Raw genomic sequence first — 23282 nt, forward strand, 5'->3', positions numbered from 1 at the left:
AGGAAGGAAGAAAGAAAGAAAGAAAGAAAGAAAGAAAGAAAGAAAGAAAGAAAGAAAGAAAGAAAGAAAGAAAGAAAGAAAGAAAGAAAGAAAGAAAGAAAGAAAAGAAAGGAAGAAAGAAAGAAAGGAAAGGAAGAAAGGAAGAAAGGAAATTTCATGCTAATATTCCTGATGAACACAGATGCAAAAATCCTCAACAAAATATAAGCAAAACAAATTCAACAATACATAAAAAGTATAATACTCCATGATCAAGTAGAATTTATCCCAAGGATGCAAAGATGGTTCAATATCTGCAAATCAATCAATGTGATACACCACATTAACAAAACGTTGGATAAAAATCATACAATCATTTCAGTAGATGCAGAAAAAGCATTTGACAAAATTCAACATCCCTTCAAGATAAACACTCTTAACAAAGTTGGTATAGATGGAATATATCTCAACATACTAAAGGCCATTTATGACAAACACACAGTTAATACCATATTCAATGGAAAAAGGTTTTCCTATAAAATGAGAAATAATACAAGGATGCCACTCTTGCCATTTCTATTTAACACAGTATTGGAAATCCTAGCTACAGTAATCAGACAAGAAAAAGAAATATAAGGCATCCAAATTGGATAGGAAGAAATAAAACTCAATATTTGCAGATGGCACGATACTATACACAGAAAATCCTAAAGGTTCTACCCCAAAACTATTAGGACTAATAAATGACTCAAGTAAAAGTGCAGGACACAAGGTTAATATACAGAAATCCTTTGCTTTTCTATACACTAACAATTAACTATCAGAAAAAGAAATCAAGAAAACAACCCCATTTATAGTCACATGACAAATAATAAAATGCCTAGAAATAAATTTAATCAAGGAGGGGAAAGACCCATACTCTAAAAACTATATGATATTGGTGAAGGGAACTGAAGATGATACAAATAAATGCAAATCTATCCATGTTCATGTACTAGAAGAATTAATATTGTTGAAATACCCATACTACCCAAAGCAACCTACAGATTTAATTCATCCCTATCAAAATAACCGTAACATTTTTCACAGAACTAGAACAAATAATCCTAAAATTCCGAGTACCCAAAGCATTCTTGAAAAAGAAGAACAAAGCTGGAGGCGTTACAGGCCCTGGTTTCAAAATATAATACAAAGATATGGTAATTAAAACAGTGTGGCACTGGCACAAAAACAGATATAGATCAATGCAACAAAATAGAGAGCCCAGAAATAAACCCACACACATATGGTCAATTAATCTACAACAAAGAAGGTAAGAATATACAATGGAGAAAAGACAGTTTCTTCAGCAAGTGCTGTTAGGAAATCTGGACAACTCCATGTAAAAGAATGAAATTAGAAAAAATTTTCACAACAAATAGAAAAATAAACTCAAACTGATTAAAGACCTAAGTGTAAGACCTGAAATCATAAAACTCCTAGAAAAAAACATAGACAAGGACATTATTTGACATAGGTGTTAGCAATATTTTTTCGGATCTCCCTCCTCAGGCAAGGGAAACAAAAGCAAAAATAAATAAATGAGACTTAATTAAACTTTAAAGCTTTTGCAAGGGAAGAAAACCATCAACAAAATGAAAATGCAACCTACTGAATGGGAGAAAATATTTGCCAAAGATATGTCTGTTAAGAGGTTAATATCTAAAATATATGAAGAACACATACAACTCAACATTACAAAAACAAACAACCTGGTTAGAAAATGAGTGGAGGATCTGAATAAACATTTTTTCCAAAAAAGACATACAGATGGTGAACAGGCACATGAAAAGGTGCTCAAAATCTCTATCATCAGAGAACTGCAAATTAAAACCAAATGCAAATCAAAACCACAATAAGATTATCATCTCACACCTGTCAGAATTGCTATCATCAAAAAGTCTACAAATAATGTTGGTGAGCATATAGAGAAAAGTGAACCCTAGTACACTGTTGGTAGGAATGTAAACTGGTGCTGCCACTGTGGAAAATGATATAAAAACTCCTGGAAAATGTAAAAATAGAACTGCCCTATGATCCAGCAATTCCACTCTTAGGTATATATCCAAAGAAAATGAAAACACTAATTTGAAAGGATATATATACCCCAAAGTTCATAACAGCATTATTTACAATGGTTTGGATATGGAAGAAACTTAAGTGTCTATCAGCAGATGACTGCATAAAGAAGAAGTGTATATATATATAATTGAATAATATATATAATATATAATTGAATATATATATAATTGAATATATATATATATATAATTGAATAATGTTCAGCAATAAAAAAATGAAATTTTGATATCTGCAACAACATGAATAGACCTGGAAAGTATTTATGCTTAGTGAAATAAGTCAGAAAGAGAAAGACAAATTCTTTGTGTTCTCACTCATGTGGAGTCTAAAAAATAAAACAAACAAATGAATATAACAAAACAGAAACAGACCCAAAGATATGGACAACAAACTAGTGGTTATCAATAGGGAGAGAGGTGGAGTGAGGGGCAAGATGGGGAAGAGGATTAAGGCTGACTCTGTTCCTCTTTCTCATGATTGCTTTGGCTACTTGCGGCCTTGTGGGTTCCATATAAATTTTAGGATTACTTTTTCTATTTCTGTGAAAAATGCCATTAGAATTTTGATAGGGATTGTATTGAATCTATAAATGGCTTTGAGTAGTTTGGACATTTAAACAGCATTAATTCTTTCAATCCATGAACACTGGATAATTTTGCATTTGTTTGTGCCTTCTTCATTTTCTTTTATCAGTGTCATACTTTTCAGCGTACAGAGTTTTCCCCTTCGTTGACTTTATTCCTCATGTATTATTTTTTAATTTTATTTTAAATGAAATTGTTTTCTTCATATAGTTACTTTACACCTACTTTATATAGCTACTGTTGTAGTTACTTTAGATTCTTTGTCAGATAATTCTAAATCAGTGTTATTTTGGCCTTTGGTACCTATTAACAGGCATTCCCAAGGGATTTAAATTTTCATAGTTCTTTCTATAACATGTGATTTAGAGTATTAGTTTACATATTTTGATTACCATGCTATGAAACTATGTATCTTATTTAAATTCTATGAAGAACGTTGATTTTGTTTTTCTCATTTTAGTCCTGGTTAGGTCAGGGTGCAAGTTCCAGACTTCCTTCTGTGGCTTATGTTTCCATATCAATTCAGTTTTCACGGTCTTTGTAGTGTCTTCAAGTCTATCCTTGGTTTATAGTCTGTGAACCTAGGTGGTAGTATATCATTGGCTCAGCTCTCCAATGACTTTGGAAATATGCTAATTTGGATCGCTTGCACATATGTATGGTTTGAGGGTGATTTTATAAACTTTATAGGGTTACTTTCCAAAGTTTCTCCCTCTCCATGATTTCCCCAGTACTCATTGGGTTCAACTGACACAAGAACAGAGACCCACCCCTTTGGACCTACAGCTCCACTAAATGAAAAGGAAGGTTACTCTCAGTTTGGCTCCTGCAGTTTCCTAATACTGGCTATTGCCTCTGCCTTCAAGGGATTTCCTGATTGCTGGTGCATAAGAGAACAGAAGGGGAAAAGTGGGTGACTTGCACTTTGTATGAGCATTAGGGATTCCCTTTCCTGGCCCTCAAGGTATAGCTAGAGGGCTTCGCTGAAGTTATCTCCGTCTGTGCTATAGTGCTTACTTTTAGGTGTCTTGCTGTAGTGAGTCTAGGTTGAAGAAAACAATAATACATTCACTGCTAATTTTGTGTTACTGAAAATTCTGTCAATCTTTCCCAGTCGGCATGCTGCTATTAACTTTTCAGATTTCTCAAACAGCTCTATCATGCATTCTGTCCACGTTTTATAGTTGCATTTAGTCAGAGAGAAAGAAGTGTGCTTACTCCATCTTCCAGGGAACCAAAACTGCTCCAGTATAATTTGAGTATAAGTTCAAAGAAGAAGAATATAAGCTATTTTTATGTTGTTTCTGAGCTTAATGAGAGAGCTTTCAGTCATTCAGCATTTATTTTTATGTTAGTTGTTTTATATTTAAAGATAATTTTTATTAGATTAAGAAGTTATCTAATATCTCTAGTTTTCTAAGGATCGCTCATAAATATAAACCATTTTTTACTTATCTATTGAGAGGATCATATTGCTTTCCCCATTCTGTTAATTATAGTGAATTACATTGATTGATTTTTAAAATGAACTTCACATTTCTGGAATAAAGTAAAATTGATCATAATGAATTCTTTTTCATATACCCCAAGATTTGCTTTGCTAATGTTTGTTTAGAAATTTTTCACTTATATTTGAGACTCCAGTTTGTAATTTTCCATTCTTCTAGTGTCCCTGTCAGGTTTTGATATCAATGTTATTCAGGCACCATAAAATAATTAGGAATTTTCCTGATTTTCTATTCTCTAGAAAGTTTTCCATGAGATTGATGTTACATCTTCTCAGAGTTTAGAACAATATGCTAGTTAAGCCATAGGGTTCTGACATTTTCTTTGTGGGAAAGTTTGAAATTATAAATTGAGTTCCTTAATTAATATAGGACTATTTACATTTACATTTATATTTATTCTTATGTTATTTTTAGTGCATTGCCCTATTCAAGAAATTTATCCACATATTCAAATAGATTGGTTTATATTTGTTCACAGTGTTATTTTAAAAAAAAATTTTAATGTAACATCTGTAGTAACATCTTCTTTTTCCTTCCTAACATTTGTAGTTTGTGCCTTTTCAGTCTTGTTTCTGATCATTCTTGTCAGGATACTGTTAATTGTATATAGTCTGTTAACTAACTTTTAGCTTTGTTGATACCATTATTATTATTTCATATATTTCTGCTCTTAATCATTATATCTCTTTCCTTCTACTATTATTTGTGTTAAATTTTCAGTTCTTTTTAACCTTCTTAAGATGGACACTTATAGATAATTGATTTTTATCCTTCTATTTTTATATATGAAATTAAGTCTATACATGAACATATATGCATGGTTGTAGCTAAAGCCCACATGTTGTGCCATATTTTATTTGTATCATCACTACTTTAAAAACATATATTCTAATTTCCACTGACATGTATTATGCTAGCTATGAGGTATTTAGAAACAAAATGTATTTCCTAATTTATAAAAATATGAGTTTTTATAGTTATCATTTTGTTATTTATTTCTAGTTTAATTCCTTCATGGTCAGAAAATATACTCTATGTATGATTTTAGACTATTAAAAGGTTGATACACGCTCTTTGGTCTGACTATGGTCATGTGCACAGAAAATAATGTGTATTCTTCAATTGTTCATGTCCAAGTTCAATACATATGTCAATTCGGTCAAATTTCTTAAAATATCATCCTAATCTTCAATATCCATACTGTTTTCTGTATGCTTTTCTATCAGTTACAGAGATATGTATTAAAGTCACCAACTGTGACTATAAACTTAATTCTCATTTTAATTCTGCCCATTTATACATTATACATTTTGATATTACATTATTAGGTAAATACAAATTTATAATTGTTATATCTTCTTTGACATTTGTATCATTCATATTTAGTAATGCTTCTAGCCTTAACATCTACTTTATCTGATATTAATAAAACAAAACCTCAACATCTATAGTGTTCACCTGGAATATAATTTTACATTCTCTTTGAACATTTCTGTGTCTTTATATTTAAGGTTTGTCTCTTAAAAGTGTTTTTTTTTCTCTTGACAATTCACTCTGACAATTTTTCTTTGATAACTGGAATATTTACTCAATTTTTAACATACTGAAATAATTAGATTTAATCATTTCATATTTTTTAAGTTTTTATGTTTTATTTGTACCACCTTCACTGTTTTTCTTTTTAAATATATTTTCCTGTCTTCTTTTGTGTCAATATGTTTATTATGAGCTTGGTATTTATATATTCCTTCACTATTCTTTTGGTATTTATCCCAAAGATATCAAAATGTATCCTTCATTTATTGGAGTATGATATAAATTAGAACTTTTACAACTCCTTAATAATATAAGGTCCTTTTTCCCTCTGCCACAACTTATGCTATTATCTTGTACTTTAGATTGTCACATACAACACCACAAGATATTTTCATTTTTCTTATTTCATACAGTCAATACTTGATAATATTCACCCCCAGCTTATTAGAAAGAAAATTACTATTCAACAAGTTACTATTACTATTACTATTACTATTCTCCCCTGCCTCATTCAGAATAATTTTCACATGGATCTCACATTTCTCTAGCAACAGACATTTGTGGACCTAAATCTATTTACACTCACAAGTAGACAGAAGATGAGTAGCCTTTTCTTTACTATCATGAGGTCACATGCATTTCCACTATTAAACATTAAGAAACAAATCACTTAGAACTACTACTACAATACATGAAATCCATTTTAATCTGTATGATATCATCTGAACGTTATGTGATATAAAGTTAATCATGTTGATCTACTTGATCTCCTTTGATTATGTTGATCTCTTGATTTTTTTCCAGCTTATTTTGACCCATATGATTCTTCCTCCTGTTTCTGCATTAATTGATTCAATTATGTACCTTATTTATCTCCCTATGGCAATTCAGTTTACCTGGAAATTATACTTGGACCTCTTTTAGTCTGCCATAGATGATCCTTCTTACACCTCAGCTGGGGGAATGGGGCTTATATTCTCATGTATTATTTGCTTTTGATCCATATAAATATTTTATACATTTAAAAACATAAATAAATAAAAAGGGAAAATAGTCAACTCTAAAATTGAAAACAAGCCAAAATAAACAAACCAAACTGCATGTCAAATTGATAAAACAATCACACATAAAAGTAATTGTTTCAAGTGACTTTTGAACACAGTCTTCAGATTGTACATCTTTAGTAGGATATATTCTAAGGATAAAGAAAAAAAGGCAGAGAAAATTAAAAATCCACTTAGTAATTTCACTCTTAGTAGCAATATCTGCATTGTAATTTTGAAGCTATTATGTATACTGTAGGATAAATCAAACTTTCTTAAGAATCAAAGAGAAAAGATATACACATATAAAATAAAAACATTTTAAGAAAAATTGATTTAATGTTTAATTTTAATTGAGCATATACATAAGAACCTACGATTTTCTTTATTGTTTTCATTAATGTATTTTCTAGCTTGCTCCACTGACGGCCTGGAAGCAATGACACCAGTAACAATGAGCACATCTAGTCCCCAGATCTTGGTTTCTAAATACTATTGCCAATTAAAAAGGACCATGGCTTCTTATTGAAATGGTTTATTCCAGGACTAGGATAGAGAAAGTACAAGATTACCCATGGACATCACTTTAGGGCAGAATGCAAAGAAGAGGATCAATAATTTACAAGTAATAGGAAATGGCATTTTTTAAAATTGAGCTGTAATTTGATAACAAAATGAAGATTTCAGAGTTGCAGCACCAAATTAAAAGTTGTGGCAAAATATAACATGTTTTACTTCTATACTATATGAGGTTTTATTTTTTTTTCCTCTAATGATACTTTATCGCAAATCAACTTTCAGTTTGTTCTTACTGTTTCTCATAACCCTACCATGGTGATTATCTGATCTACCAAGCCATTCATTTAACAGTACTTTTGATCTGAGTTCTATATTCCACATTATCTTTGCAATAACTGTTCATTTGAACTTAGTATCTCAAAAATATATTACTAATGCTTTGGGTGGTTCTGAGTAATCATACAGTATGTGTTATATCCCTCAATTATCCCCTAAACAGTATAATGGATGTACTGTAAAATCTGTTGATTTTTAATTGCAGAGTAGAATGTGCTTGCGTGTATGTGAAAATATGTATTTTAAATGGATAATGCTGCAATTTGTTTTTCTAAAAGCTACTGCTAGTTTATACTATTTATTTGCCAGTGAATATATCCTGTGCATAAACAAAGTCCTTCCTAGTGTAATTTGGCACCACACTAGTAATTCATAAAACTATCTCAGCCCTGAGGGATTAATCTGGTTGAAACTGCATTATTAATTTGTTTAAACATTAACCTTAAAGGGGAATGTACATAGACCTTTTCTTACTTTGACTAATGCCTGCTTATACATAATCCATGTTGATAAAACATGTTGAATATTCACTTTGTTATTTTACAATATCTTTACCGAAATATAATTTATATAACAAAGTTCATCATTTTAAATTGTACAATCCGATGTTTTTTTATTATATCTACAGAATTGTGTAACCTCACTACTAACTAAATTAAAACATTTTCATCACACATAAAGAAACCTCATACCAATTATAGTCACTCCTCATCCCTCCTGTTTCCAGCCCCTGGTGTGCACTAATCTGCTTTCTGTCTCTATGGATTCTTCTATTCTGGACATTTCATATAAAAGGAATCATACAGTAGGTAGTCTTTTCTGACTGGCTTCTTCCACTTACCATAATGTTTTCAAGGTTTATCCATGTTGCAAGCATCAGTACTTTATTTCTTTTTATGTCTGAAAATGTTCCATTGTGTGGGTATACCACATTATATTTACCCATTCATCAACTGATAAGACATTTGAGTAGTTTCCACGTCTTGGCTATTATGAATAATGCTGTTATAAATATTCATGTACAAGTTCTTTTCTTAGCATATGTTTTCAATTATCTTGGGTATAATACCTTCTTTTTTTAACATTATAAACTGCCACACTGGTTTCCAAAGTGGATGCACTATTTTATAATCTCACCAGTAATGCTCCATGAGGGTTCCACTTTCTCATCATCATTGCCAACACTTGTTATTTTATATCCTTTGGATTATAGCCATTCTAATGGATGTGAAGTGGTAGCCCATTGTGGGTGTACTTTGCATTTCCTTAATGGCGAATGATTTTGAGAATCTTTTCACGTGCTCATTTGCCATATGTATATCTTCTTTGAAGAAATGTGTGTTCAGGTCCTTTCCACATTCTTTAAAGGGGCTACTCACCTTGTTATTGTAGAGTTTTAAGAGTTCTTTACATATACTAACACAAGTTCCTTATCAGATATAGGATTAGCATATTTGTCTCCCATTCTGTGTCTTTTTAACTTACAGATGCTGTTCTTTGAAGTACAAACACTTTTAATTTTGGTGCATTACAATTTATCTATTTTTTCTTTTTTTACTTGTGCTTTTGATGTTGTATCAGAGACGCCACTGCCTCATCCAGGGTCACAAAGATGTCCTCTTGTGTTCCCTAATAGCTCTGAAACTTTCTCTTACATTTAGATCTATCATCCATTTAAAATTAATTCTAGTATATAGTGTGACGTAGGGAATCTAACTTCATTCTCTTGCATGTGTATACACAGTTGTCTCAGCACCAATTGTTGAGAAATCTATTCTTATCTCCAGTGAATTGTCTTAGCAACCATATCAAAAATTAATTGATGGTAAAAGTGTTTATTTCTGTATCCTCAATTCTATTCCATTGACCTACATATTTATCCTTATGCCAGTTCCACACTGCTGTTATTACTGTAGTTTTTTAACAATTTTTGAAATTCAGAAGACTGTCAACTTTGTTCTTTTTTTTTTTTTTTCAAAACTTATTATTCAGAGGCACTTGTGTTTCCATATTAATTTTGGGAGCAGCTTGTCAATTTTTAGGGGGGAAAAAGATGGAATTTTCATAAGGTTGCATTGAAACTATAATTCAATATGGCAAGTATTTGCATCATAAGAATATATTAAGTTTTCTGATACAGGAACATGGGAAGTATTTCCACTTATTTTGACCTTCTTTAATTTCTTTAAATAAAATTTTATAGCTTTCAGTTTATAAATACTGTACTTGTTAAATTTATACCTGAATATTTTGTTCTTTTTGATGCTTTTGTAAAATGTAGTTATATTTTTTAATTTCATTTTTCATTGTTCATTGTTAGGATATAGAAATGCAAATAATTTTTTAATATTGACTTTGTATACTGTAACTCTGTTGAACTTGTTTATGAGTTCTAATAGTTCCTTTGAGGATTCCTTTGGATTTTCAATACATAAGATCATGTCACTAGTAAATATAGATATATTTATTTCTTCCTTTTCAATCTGAGTGGTTTTATTTCCTTGTCTTGCCTAATTGCCTTGGCTAGAACCTCCAGTATAATGTTGAGCAGAACTGGGTTAGAGCTGACATCCTTGTTTTCTCATTTTTTAGTAATAAACTTTTGATAAGTATTTTGCCAAGCTTAGTAATCATTATTTGATATTACAGTTGGATGTTACAATACATCCATATTGTCCACCCTTGCAATGTTTTTACTGGCAGTTGTAATAAGGAAAATGTCTGTCTCTTCTCTAAAAATTTACCCTAACAAGTAGGAAATGATAGTCTAATAAGATATGATAACCTCCCTATATGTTAGTGTTTCCTGTATTTATCAGGCATGGTTGTTAATGAATGGAAAATATTTAAATTTGTCTTTAAATTGGGTCTCTTTTTACAAATGTGGTTAAGTTTGAGGGAGGGGAAGAGCAATCACAATGTACTAGTTTTGGGAAGAAAATGCAAAGATTTCTATACTCACTATGAAAAACATTTAATATCATTTTCTAATAGCTATTTTTATAGAAAAGTTTATGTGGTGTTGAATTTCCTTTTAAGGCTTACTTTCTTTCCTTCTCATTCCTCAGTTTATACGACTGAAAATTTAGAATTCAGTTTTAATCCAGCTGCAAATGATCCTTCTCAGTAACATACTATGGCAGAGAATTTCACAGATCAACCATATCTATTGCAAAGAGTCAGTTTCTTTTATTCATTTCAAATTAACTGCCTTTTAATTCCATTAATTGTCTCCTGATTTTCAGGAATATGTTTAAGTCACTGAGGAACTGTGGAAACTGGCATTCACTATGCCCAAAACTATTTAGGGAGTGTCAATCAAGGTCTTTTTTTTTCAGTCTTAAAAGAATAATTTTCAACCCTTCTTAGTACTCAGATTTTTCTACCTCAAGAGGAAAGAAAAATATGAAATACACGTATCATTATCCATGGAGATAGTGCTACAGTATGTACTTTTTGGAACATCTTTATGTACAGAGTATTTTCAGCACAATTTTATTTATAATTATAAATTTTCAATAATCATTGTTGGCTTCTTTTTTTTTAAGAATTTTTCAAACGTATACATTCAAAATATGTTTTTAAACCAAAAAAATATGTTTTAATCAAGTAACAGAGAGGGATTTATTATGAAAACAATCTTAGGCTCTACTCCTCCCTGGAGGGAAACATTCTTAAATATTTCAATTCCTTAGAGCTATCACTTCCATGTCCCTAAATAATATGCTTACACTGCTATATCTTGACTCATCAATTTTATATATTATCTTTTGGCTTCCTGATATAATAGATTAGGACTAATATTACTTAATACCAAATGAATAGCATGCAAATATAATTATATCTTTATTTTTCACTACCTCAATGTATTGTTTTTGTAAATAATATACTTACACCCTAACATCTTATTTCATTAAATATAAACAGGGTCTCTCAATTTGCACTATCTAAGGAAATGATATTAGCACTTATATTTTCATTTCAGTTCTCCTGCTCCTTTCCATTACCTTACATTTCCTGTCTATACCTCTACTTTTTCATGGCAACTGAAATCATTTACATAAGTTTTAGCAAAATTGTTGGGTCATATGGTAACACTGTCTTTAATTTTACTACTAGTTATATATCCAAGAGAAATGAAAACAAATTTCCACACAAAAACATTTAAACAAATGTTTGTTTCAGTATTATAAGAACCAAAATATAAAAACAACTTACATATACAAAACTAAATTGAAGATGGATTAACTATCTAACTGTAAGACCAGAAATCCTAAAACTAGAAGAAAACATATGCACAACACTCTTTGACATAAATCATAGCAATATTTTGGGGGGATCTGTCTCCTGAGGCAAAAGAAACAAAAGCAAAAATAAACAAATTGGACTTAATTAAACGTAAAAGCTTCTGCACAGCAAAGGAAACCATTGACAAAACACAAAGACAACCTACTGAATGAGAAAAAATATTTGCAAATGATGTGACCAATAAGGGGTTTATGTCCAAAATATACAAACAGCTCATACAACTCAGTATCAAACATACAACCTAATTAGATGATACGAATCCATGTGATACATGTTTCTTCCTTATTCCACTTGTTTGGCTGAATTACAGAGGCAAGAACTACCATAATAAAAAGAGTGTTGGAAGCTAATTTTTGTGTACTTGTGTGTCCAAATATTTTAAAAATTATGCCATATCACTGGTTTAACAGTTTGTCTTGATGGCGAATTATATGCAAAACTATTTTACATCAGAACATGGAAGGCATTTTTATTCAATGTTGTTGATGAAAAGTCTGATCCTGGTCTGAGTACTGCTCCTTTGTAAATGATCTATGTGTTTTTACGTCTTGCATACTGTTCTCTGGAGCTTCTATTTATCTTTGGAGTTCAAAACTTTCAAAGAGATATACTTAGGTATAGATCTTTTTGTTTGTTTTTGTTTTGCAATTACTCATTTCTATCATTTATTGTGGTAGGTACCTAATGAGCCCTTAATTCATATTCTTCCACTTCAGAAAATTTTGTGATGAATTTCAGTTTTCTCTCCTTTGTTATATATTCTCTGCTTTTGGATTCCCATTAGATATTGGGCCACCTGAACTGATGATCTGATGCTCTCAATGTTTTTCACTCGTATTTTCTTCTTCAGTTTGCTTCAGTAGTGTGTGTCCTAGAAATATGTCCATTTTCTCTAGTTAACTGATTTTTGGACATACAATCGTTCATAGTAATTTTTATTATCTTTCTTATTTCTGTAAAGTCATTATTCCATTGCAGTCAGAGAATACATTTTATGTAACTTAAATCATTTAAAAATTTTTGGACTTATTTATGGCTTAACATATCATCTATCCTATAGAATATTCCATCCTCACTTAAAAAAAAATGTTTATTCTGCTGTTATTGGATGGAAAGTTTTACAGATGTCTATGAGGTCTATTGTTTATAGTGTTATTCAAGTATTCATTTTCCCTGTTTCTAGCTGTCTTATCCATTGATCAAAGTGAGGTATTTAATTGCCTTGCTATTAATGAATTGTCTATGTCTCCCTTAAATTATTTCAGTTTCTACTTCTTACATTTTGGATTTATGTGGTTAGATAAATGTATGTTTATAATTATTATGTCTGTTAAAAGAATTGTCCCTCTTATTATCATAAAACTTTCTTTTTTGTCTTTAGGAACATTTTTGCCCTCAAGTCTATTTTATCTCATACTAATATGCCCACTCCACTCTCTTTTAGATACACTTTGCATGATATATCTTTTTACATTCTTTTATATTAAAACAATTTGTGTCTTTAAATCTTAAATGTATCTTTTGTAGGCCACATATATTTGGATCATTCTTTTATCCGATAATGCAAAAATTCTAAATAAAACTATAGCAAATTGAATCCTGATATATGCAAAAATATAATACAACATAACCAAGTGAGATTTGTCCCAGGAGTGCAAGATTGGTTTAACATTTAAAAATCAATAATTATACAATAAACAATCGATAACTATAATCTCTTATTTAACAGGAAAAGGATAAAATAACACTATGATGATCTCAATAGAAACAGAACAAATATTTGACAGAATTCAACCCCTATTCATGATAAAAATTATCAAGATAGGGATTGAAGAAAACTTTCTTAAACCTAAAAAAAATCTATGATAAAAGCTGCAGGAAACACTAAATTTAGTAATAAATAATTGAATTCAATTCTGCTAAAAACAGGAACATTGCAATGGATGCTAGCTCTTACTACTTCAATTAAACATTGCTCTGAAGATCTTAGTGTTATTAGGCAAGAAGGAAAAATAAAAGGCACAAGAATTGGAAGGGGAAAAATAAAACTTTCTTTTTTGTAGAATTAATTTTACATGATTGTGTATGTAGACAATCCAAAATAATTTACAATTAGTATTAAGTTAATCGAACACAGTTGCTTGATACAAGGTAAGCACTTCAAAAACTGTATCTATTTATATAACAACTACAAATAGAAAATAAAGTTTAATGTAAATCATTTTTAGCAATAATTAAGTATCAAATCCCTAGAGTAAATAAAATAAAGTATGTGCAATGCCTTTAAAATTTCAAAATTAGAGAACATTTTTGAAAGAAATTAAAGACCCAAATAAGTAGAGAAATTCATTATGCTCATATATAGGAAGACACAATATTGTAACTACTTTTCCCACAAACTGATCTATTCAATGAATCCTAATAATAATCCTAGAAGTTTATTTTTTGTAGAAATTGACAATCAGATTATATATCTACATGGAAATACAAAGGGACAAGAATAATCAACACAATCTTGAAGAACAAAGCTGGGGGATTTACATTAGCAGATATAAAAATTATTTAAGGCTGTAATAATTAAGACAGTATGCTATTAGTTATATAGAAGAGTGGAATAGTATAGCAAGTCTAGAAACAAAATCAAGTATATACAGATACCTGTAATAAAATGTGAAGAAGATACAATTTTCAATAAATGAGCTTGATTACTCATATGGAAAAAAGTTTAATCTTGCCTCCACCTTTTATACACAAAAATTAATTACGTATGGATTGTGTTACTGAAACATAAATAGAATTAGATAATTGTTTCTTCAAGAGAACACAAAAAGTGTTAAACAAAGAGAAAAAATTTTAAACTTCTGTTTATCAAAAGAGACCTTAGAGTACAAAGTCAAACAACAAAGCGGAAAACACTTTTGCAACTCATATATCTGAGAAAGAATTTGTATCCAGAATATGTAAATAACTGCTATAAATCAGTAAGAAAGGCAAAGATCCCAATAGAAAAATGGACAAAACACCAGAATAGACACTTCACAAAAGAGCACAACCAAATGGCCAATTAACATACAGAAAGACGCTCTTTTATATTAGTCATCAGAGAAATGAAAATATATGCCATGGCAAAATATCACTATACACTCACCAAAACGTTTAAAATGAAAAGGATGAAAAAATAACAAATTCTTGCAGGGATGTGGAACAATTGGAATTTTCATGTATTGATAGTAGGGATGTACATTTCATGTATTGATAGTAGGGATGTACATTGATAGTAGGGATGTACAATCACTCTGGAAAATTAATAGGATCCAGTAAAGCTACACACACACACACACACACATTAATATTTATATACTATGACACAAGTCCAGTCTTATGCCTTATGCATACACCTAATAGAAATGCAAATGTATGTTCTACAAAAGGTACATTCAAGAATGTTCACAACAGTACTCTTCAACCTAACCCAAAGATAAAAAATGACTCAAATTTTTAAGAGAGTAAAATTGAGAAATAAATTGTGGAATATTCATGCAATGGAATACTATACAGCAATAAAAATATACAAACCTTTTGTAACAACATGGATGGATCTCATAAAGTTGAGTGAAAGAACTCATACAAAAGAATCCATAACGTATTGTTTCATCTCAGTAAAGTTCAAAAGTGTGTAAAATTAATACATGGTTATATAAGTTATAACAATTACTGAGGTGGAGGTGATAACAACCGGAAGTGAATATGAAAGGGGCTTCTGATACGTTGTCAATATCCTGAGTTTCTTTAAATCTGGGTTATGGTTACATGGTGGGACCAATTTAAAGGTAACCAATACATACTTATGAACTATGCAATTTTCTGTGCTTACATTAGACTTTTTTTTTTTAATGAAGCCACAAAGGACTAAGGGGAAGAAATGCCTCTGTATTTGGAGCCACCCACATAGTCAATATTTTAAAACATCCAGAATCAGACCATTTTTCTCCACCCCGACTGACAATGCCCTATTGCCAGCCTCACCTCCCTTCTGGATCATTGCTAAACTTCTGCTTCTACCTTTGTCCCCTTCTCATGTATTCTGCTAAATGCAGTTCAATCCCTATTACTTCTCAAATTCTTTTTTTCAAAATAAAGATACAGTCCTTAAAATGGCTTACAGGGCTCTATGTAATACAGACCCCTTTATCTTTCTGAGCTTATCTTAGACTACTGTTCCCCAAATGAATTCCACTCTTGCCAGAATGGCATCCTTGTTGCTCCTCCAGCACTCAGACATAGGTCTGCTTCAGGGCTATTGTTTTTGCTGTTCACTTTGACTGTAGCACATTTCTGTCATATATCCATATACCTTATACATTTGCTCCCTTGAGCTCTTTGTAGCCTTCTCAATAAGGCCTTCTCTGATTATGTCACTGAAAGTTGCATCAATTTCCCTACTTCTCAACAACCTCTATTATTTTCCAACTTATTTTCCTCTGTAACACTGTTTACCATTTAATATATCGTATGTCTGTTATATGTCCCCTTGTACTACAATGTATGCTGAAGTAGAACACAGATTTGTGAGGATTTTTTTTTGTTCACCACTATTTATGTATTTAGGTATACAAGTACAAATAAGTGCATTTGAATGAATTAATGTATAAATTACTTTAAATTAATTTAAACTAGTTAAATTAATGTCCAATAATTTTCAGTGTGTTCCCACATCTACCATCTCATTCAATTGTCTTAGCAACCCTATCACAGATGTCAAGTACATATTACTGTATCATTTTATGAATGAGGAATTAGATCCAGAACTCACATATTCAAGATTACACTAGTATATTATCAGATCAGAGCCAAGTATTTGATTCTTTTTTTTCTTAAACATTTTATTTTTATATTTTATTTATTATTGTATTATTTAATCATTTTATTTTGGTGTGTAGGGGGTAATCAGGTTTATTTAGTTTTAGAGGAAGTACGTGGGATTGAACCCAGGACCTCATGCATGCATGCTAAGCATGTGCTTTACCACTTGAGCTATATCCTCCCCCAACAATTTGATTCTTATGACTCTCAGCTCTGTGCTCTTGTTACTACATTAATGCAGATCTGTATGTACTTTTAAAATGCAACATCTGATAACTTTTCATGTACCTGTTAAAGAAAAAAATCAAAACTAGAAGCATCCTTTATTTTCTCAATTTCCTTTGTTTAATGTCCTATTTTTGTCATTCAAGAGGAAAAAATGGTAGGTTACATTATGTCTTGAAATAATTGAATTAGACTTAAGTGCCTATTGTTTACATATTTTCCATATTCTAATACACTTTTTTTTCCAAAGACATTACAAGCATTAGTCAAAAGAACACGCAGTCTTCTCATTCCAGGGGAATCCTGGTTTTTCCATAAATATAAATAGAGAAATAGCAAGTGTCAGAGGTTTAATTATACATTTTTTAAATTTTATAAATCTAAGCTAATGAATCCTATTGTGATAAATCTCTTCTAGTGATTCAGTTGAAAATTTAAGATTCTACATGGCAACATACAAAAATATTTAAGGACTATCATTTAAAAAATAAATTATGAAAGGCCTAATTTAGGAGCAGATGGGGAGAAAAATTTTCATGGCTCTGAAATGATTCCATTAACTGGAAGGAAATGCTGAATGTCTTCTTGAGAGTCAGGGCTGTCAGAACTGAATATATGCACACCTAACTCTAATATGCCAAGTAAGTGTGTACATGTGTGCATGTGCATAAATTTCTACAGTTTTTAAAAATTTCTTTGAATATTTCCTCTGCTCCTTTCTGTGATTATGAAACTTATTTTCAAAAATTTCCATGTCAGAACATTTCAGTGATACTTTTTATCTCTTTATCCTTTGTACTACCATCTTGAAAAGTCCCCCAACTTGGTTGTCCAGATCATTAAATATCTATAGCTATGTTAATTTTAGTTATTATTATCACTTTACCTATTATTTTCAAGAACTGTGATTTATTTGGTTGGGGTTGGTACAGAAGTGTATCTCCAAGCTTCCCCTTCTTAGGCAGCCATTACTCTGATTTCTGTCACATTAAATTAGTTTGCATTCCCTAGAACTTTATATAAATGGAATTATAAAATATACAGTCTTCTTGTGTCTGTTTATAATCAGCATGTTTATTTTCAGATTCATCCATTTTGTTAAGAATATTAATGGCTCATTTCTTTTTATCTCTGAGTAGTGCTCCATTGTATGAATATACTATTTATCCATTCAATCACTGATGGAAATTTGGATTGCTTCCAGTTTTGGAATATTATAAATAAAGCTTCTAATAACACTAGTGTACAAGTCTTTGTATGGATATATACTTTTATTTCTATTTTATAAACATTTAGAAAGGGAATAACTGGGTCATAAGGTAGTTGTATTTTTTTAATGTAAACTGCACATATTTAAAGTGTACAATTTGGTAAGTTTTGACATTTGTCCACACCTAGGAAATCATCACCACCATCAAAACAATAAGCATATCCATAATCCTCAAAAGCTTTTTTGTACTCCTATGTAATCTCTTTTCTGTCCTTACCCATATTTCTATGTGGAATAATTTTTCTTCTGCCTGAAGAATTTCCTTTAATTCTTACAGTTTAGGTTTGCCAATGATAAATTATTACAGCTTATCTAGGAGTTTTTTTCCCTTCAATATTTTAAAGTTATTGCTCCACTGACTTTTCACATGCATTGTTTCTGATGAGGAATCTGACGTCATCCTTGTATTTGTTGTTCCTTTGCTCATAGAGTATTTTTCTCCCCACCCCCAATCTGGTTACTTTCAGGATTCTTTATTGCTGATTTTGAGTAATTAATTTTGATTATGTTGTTATGGTTACCTTAATTTTTTTCTGCTTGACTGTTATTGAACTTCTTGGGTATTTGGGGTTATAATTTTCATCAATTTGGAAAATGTTTAGCCATTTTTCTTCACTTTTTTTCCTACTCTCTCCTCCAATTTTGAGGACTCTAAATACACGTATTAAGCCACTTGAAGTTGTCCCACAGTTCACCAAAACTTTGTATACTTTAAAAAATTAAATTATTTTTTCTCTATAACTTCTTTTCAGAAGTTTCTATTGGTATTTCCTCAGGTTCACTAATCTTCCACTATGTTTAACCTGCCATTAATCCCATTCAGTGTATTTTTTATCTCATGTATTGTAGTTTTTATTGCTATAATTTAAATCTGTTATTGTTTGTATCTTCAATGTAGCAGCTTTATTTTTGCATTCTTTTTAAATAATCTTTTATTTTAGAATAATTTTAGATTTACAGAAAAATAGTAAAGATAGTGCAGAGCTCTCATACTCCCACAGTTTCTTGTATTAACTAACATATTAATGTGATACATTTGTCACAATAAGAACCAATACTAATACATTATTATTAACTAAAATACATTCTTTATTAAAATTTCCTTACTTTTTACCTAGTGTCCCTTTTATTTCTGAAATTCTCATGCAGGATATTATATTACATTTAGTAATCATGTTTCTTTAGTTTCCTTTAGGCTATGACCATTTTTCAGACTTTCCTAGTTTTTGATGACCTTGACAATTCCTAGGAGTACAGGTCAGGTATTTTGTAGATTAGTCCTCAGTTGGAATTTGTCTGCTGTTTCCTCAAGCATCTGATGATGAGACTGGAATTATAGGTTTTTGGTAAGAAGACCACAGAGGTGAACTGTCATTCTCATTTCATCTCATCAAGGTTACATGGCTTATCATTGTTGATGTTAATCTTGATCACTTGGCTAAGGCAGTGTTTGCTAGGTTTCCTTTTTCCTTTAAAACCATACTCTTTGGAAGGAGGTCACTGTATGCAGCCCACAACTCCAGTGGGGAGATATACTCTACTTCCCTGAGGATGGAATACCTACGTAAATTATTTGAAATTCTTCAGAATGGAAAATTTGTCTCTTTCTTCCCATTTATTTAGTATCATTTCATTTACATCAGTATGGACTCAAAGGTATCTATTTTATACTTTGGGTTATAATCTAATATTACCTTGTTTATTTTATTGTTCAAATTATTCTAACTTTGGCCATTAGAGCTCTTTCAGTGACCCTTGTGTCACTTTAACATACTTCCATCTTTTTTGTTTTTCTTTAGCCCTTATTTTCTAGAACTAAAAGATCTCTAGCCTCATCTTCTATATTCCCAGCACCAGTCCCAGAATCGGCTACTTCTCCAAAGAGCTCTGGTTCCTTTTGTTGTATAATGGTGTTAGAAACGAAGATCTAGGTGCTAGTAGTACTTGTATGACTTGGCTGCCATTGCTTTTAGGCCCTTGCAGCTGACACAGCAAAGAAATATATGGGTATATATTAACCCATGTACACATACACACACATACATTATACACACACACACACACACATATAATCTCCATCTGTATTACCTTAAGCTAAACGTGTTCTTACTAATGCATTCAATTCTAATTTATCAAATAAATCACAGCCTCCCCTATTGCTTATTTATAACCTCAAACTCCAACAGTAAGAAATGTGGCTCCCAACATCTGCCATCAATTAACCTAACTGTCCAAGTGTCATATATCTATATGATGGTTTCAGAATTACTAACCCATACTTCCATGGAAGAAAGCTTTATCAACTTGAGTGTAGTGCTTATGTACACTTCCCTTTAACTTTTGTCTTACAGACTTCACTCATTTCCCAAGTTACTCAGGTTGGTACCTTATTCTCCCATCCTCTTTGGTTAGATTGCTTCATACATTTGTGGTTCAATTTGATTCTTTTGTCACAGTCTGCATTCTTTCCTAAGATTGCTCAACCTCCTAAATGATTTTTAAAACATTTTAATTCATTAAAGTTTACTCTTTGTGTTGTAAAGTTCTATGGGTTTTGACAAATGCATAATATGATGCATGCACCATTATAGTATTATATAGAATAGTAAACTGCCTTAATGCTTAACTTTTTTGAGAATATAGAATATAATATATGCTTATATTCATCCCAAATAATGCTTGTGAAATAATAATTTATATTTCATTATAGTATGTGTATACCTTTGCTTAATTTTATTGTTCAGATAGCAGTAATGACATTAATACATTAAAATTCTTCATAATCTCTAGAATAATTTTCAACTTTTCCTTGGAATGACTTTCTGAATTTTTAAGCATGTTTATTATATCTGAAGACCCTTTTTATTTGAACATATCTCATATTTTATCATGTATGTTGGTGTGGAAATGGTTTAAAGCATAGGGATTTACCTTATATTTAAGTTGTGCAATATCGCTTCAATAAAGTAAGACAATCAAATTATCACCTCTGTCTTTAAAGGCGTTAATTTTCCTCAAACTGTTGATATACAAAATGACAGTGGTGATAATTAAGATGACTATAGGTCTGCTCAGGAAGCCCAAATAAACAAGAAATGTGCCAAACAAAAGTTGATTAAATACTTGAGGGAGTCAAATATAGACTATTAAACAGAACACACTAAAATGACTCAAGTACCATTATATATTCTAAAGCACTGCAACATTACTAGAAAAATGATCAAATATTTTTGAATAAAGTTCAAAAAACTTTGTTTACTTTGTGATCACACAACATGGAATGATGAAGATGTTACACTAAATTGGGAGACAAATTAACAACCAGAGTATGATACAATGCTATTTTTTGCCAAGCTATGAATATATCTTCAGTTATAATATTACATTTGTTTTTAATATAAATATATATCCAATGCAGTTCTTTAAACACATCTGGTAGTCCCCTATATCACTATTCTATCTTATTTGTTTTAAAGCAATTGATACTGTTGATAGTAAAAATAATATGCATTATCCAAATGACTTCTTGCGTGCATTGAAATAAATTGCTTTACTATCTACATACTGCCTTTCTAATGTGCTTTCAATAGAAAATAATTGTTTCTACTGGAGAACACAGCATTTATTGGACTTGGAAATGTACACTGAAAAGTGTTTTATTTGTAAATCCACCCATTACCCACAGTAAATTTCCATTTTCTTTTCACAAAGTACTTTTTAATTTTTCTACAAATGGTTAATATTGGTATATACATCATCAAAAAGAAACAGACATAGAACTAAGCTTGGCAATAATCATTAATGGATTAGATGAAGAATTTAGATATGGAATAAATGTAGCTGGCAAAGAGATATAGAATGATAGGAATAACAGATCATAAATAATAAGTAAACTATATAGTCAATAATATTGTAATAATTTTGTATGGTGACAGATGGTAACTAGACTTACTGTGGTGATCGTTTCATAATGTATAGAAATATTGAATCGCTAAGTAGTACACTTGAAACTAATATGATATTTAGGTCAATCATATGTCAATAAAAATTTGTTAAAATAATAAGTAAAATAGGAAGCTCTATTAATTTATGAAGACTATTATATTGACTTAATGGAGTAAAAAGGATTAAGATGACATATTCCAGGTAACTTGGTCCCATAATCAGAAGTGTTAATTTCCCTCCCTCTCACATTCCTCTAAAAATGAACTGCAAAATATGAAAATAGGTAAAAACCTATAATGATGCTAAAATACAGAAAAGGTAGCTCATATAAGAAGATACTCAATCAGTGTTTTCCCTTATGAAAGAACAGGTTTGAGAAGCAGTTGGAGGAGATTCTGATATATCCCTTCAAACATCCCCAAAATCACTGAGGGCAAGTGAAGACAACATGTGGTCACTATCCTTCCTGACAAGTCATAGTCCCTTCAAGAGGATACTGTAGTGGAGAAAGGAGGATAAGTGGGCACAACAAGCAAAAGCTGGTATACCTGTGTATTTTTCCAAACTGAGAAAAATTTAAATGTGGTTGGATTTATGAAGAGATACTGCAGATCAGAAGAATGGGACCACCTCAAGAATCATAGTAAAAGTATTTCTTTCAGTCATATGGTAAGAAACATAAGAAAATGTCTAATTTGTTTTTTTCAAAGAGATTAGAAAGAATTCTGTATTTATGAAGCCAAAGTAAGAAGTTGCAAAAAAAGAGTAATCTGAGATCAGGAAACACAGTACAGAGAAGACTGCTGAATAAAAGCCATGGAGAATAAACAGCAAATTGGCATTCCTGATTTTCACATCTCTTTTTTAAATAGGAGCAATATATTTCATCCATTACATGATACAATTATTTATTTCAAAACAAGAACCAACTTCATACTTGATGGTGAGGAGCAAAAGCAGTGGTTTTCAAATCTGGTTGTACATTAGAATCACAAAGAGAGATTTAAAAATAACTTTTTTTTTTTTTTTTTGATTCCTGGGTCTC

The sequence above is a fragment of the Camelus dromedarius genome, chromosome X (assembly GCF_036321535.1).
Source record: "Camelus dromedarius isolate mCamDro1 chromosome X, mCamDro1.pat, whole genome shotgun sequence".
NCBI lineage: Eukaryota > Metazoa > Chordata > Mammalia > Artiodactyla > Camelidae > Camelus > Camelus dromedarius.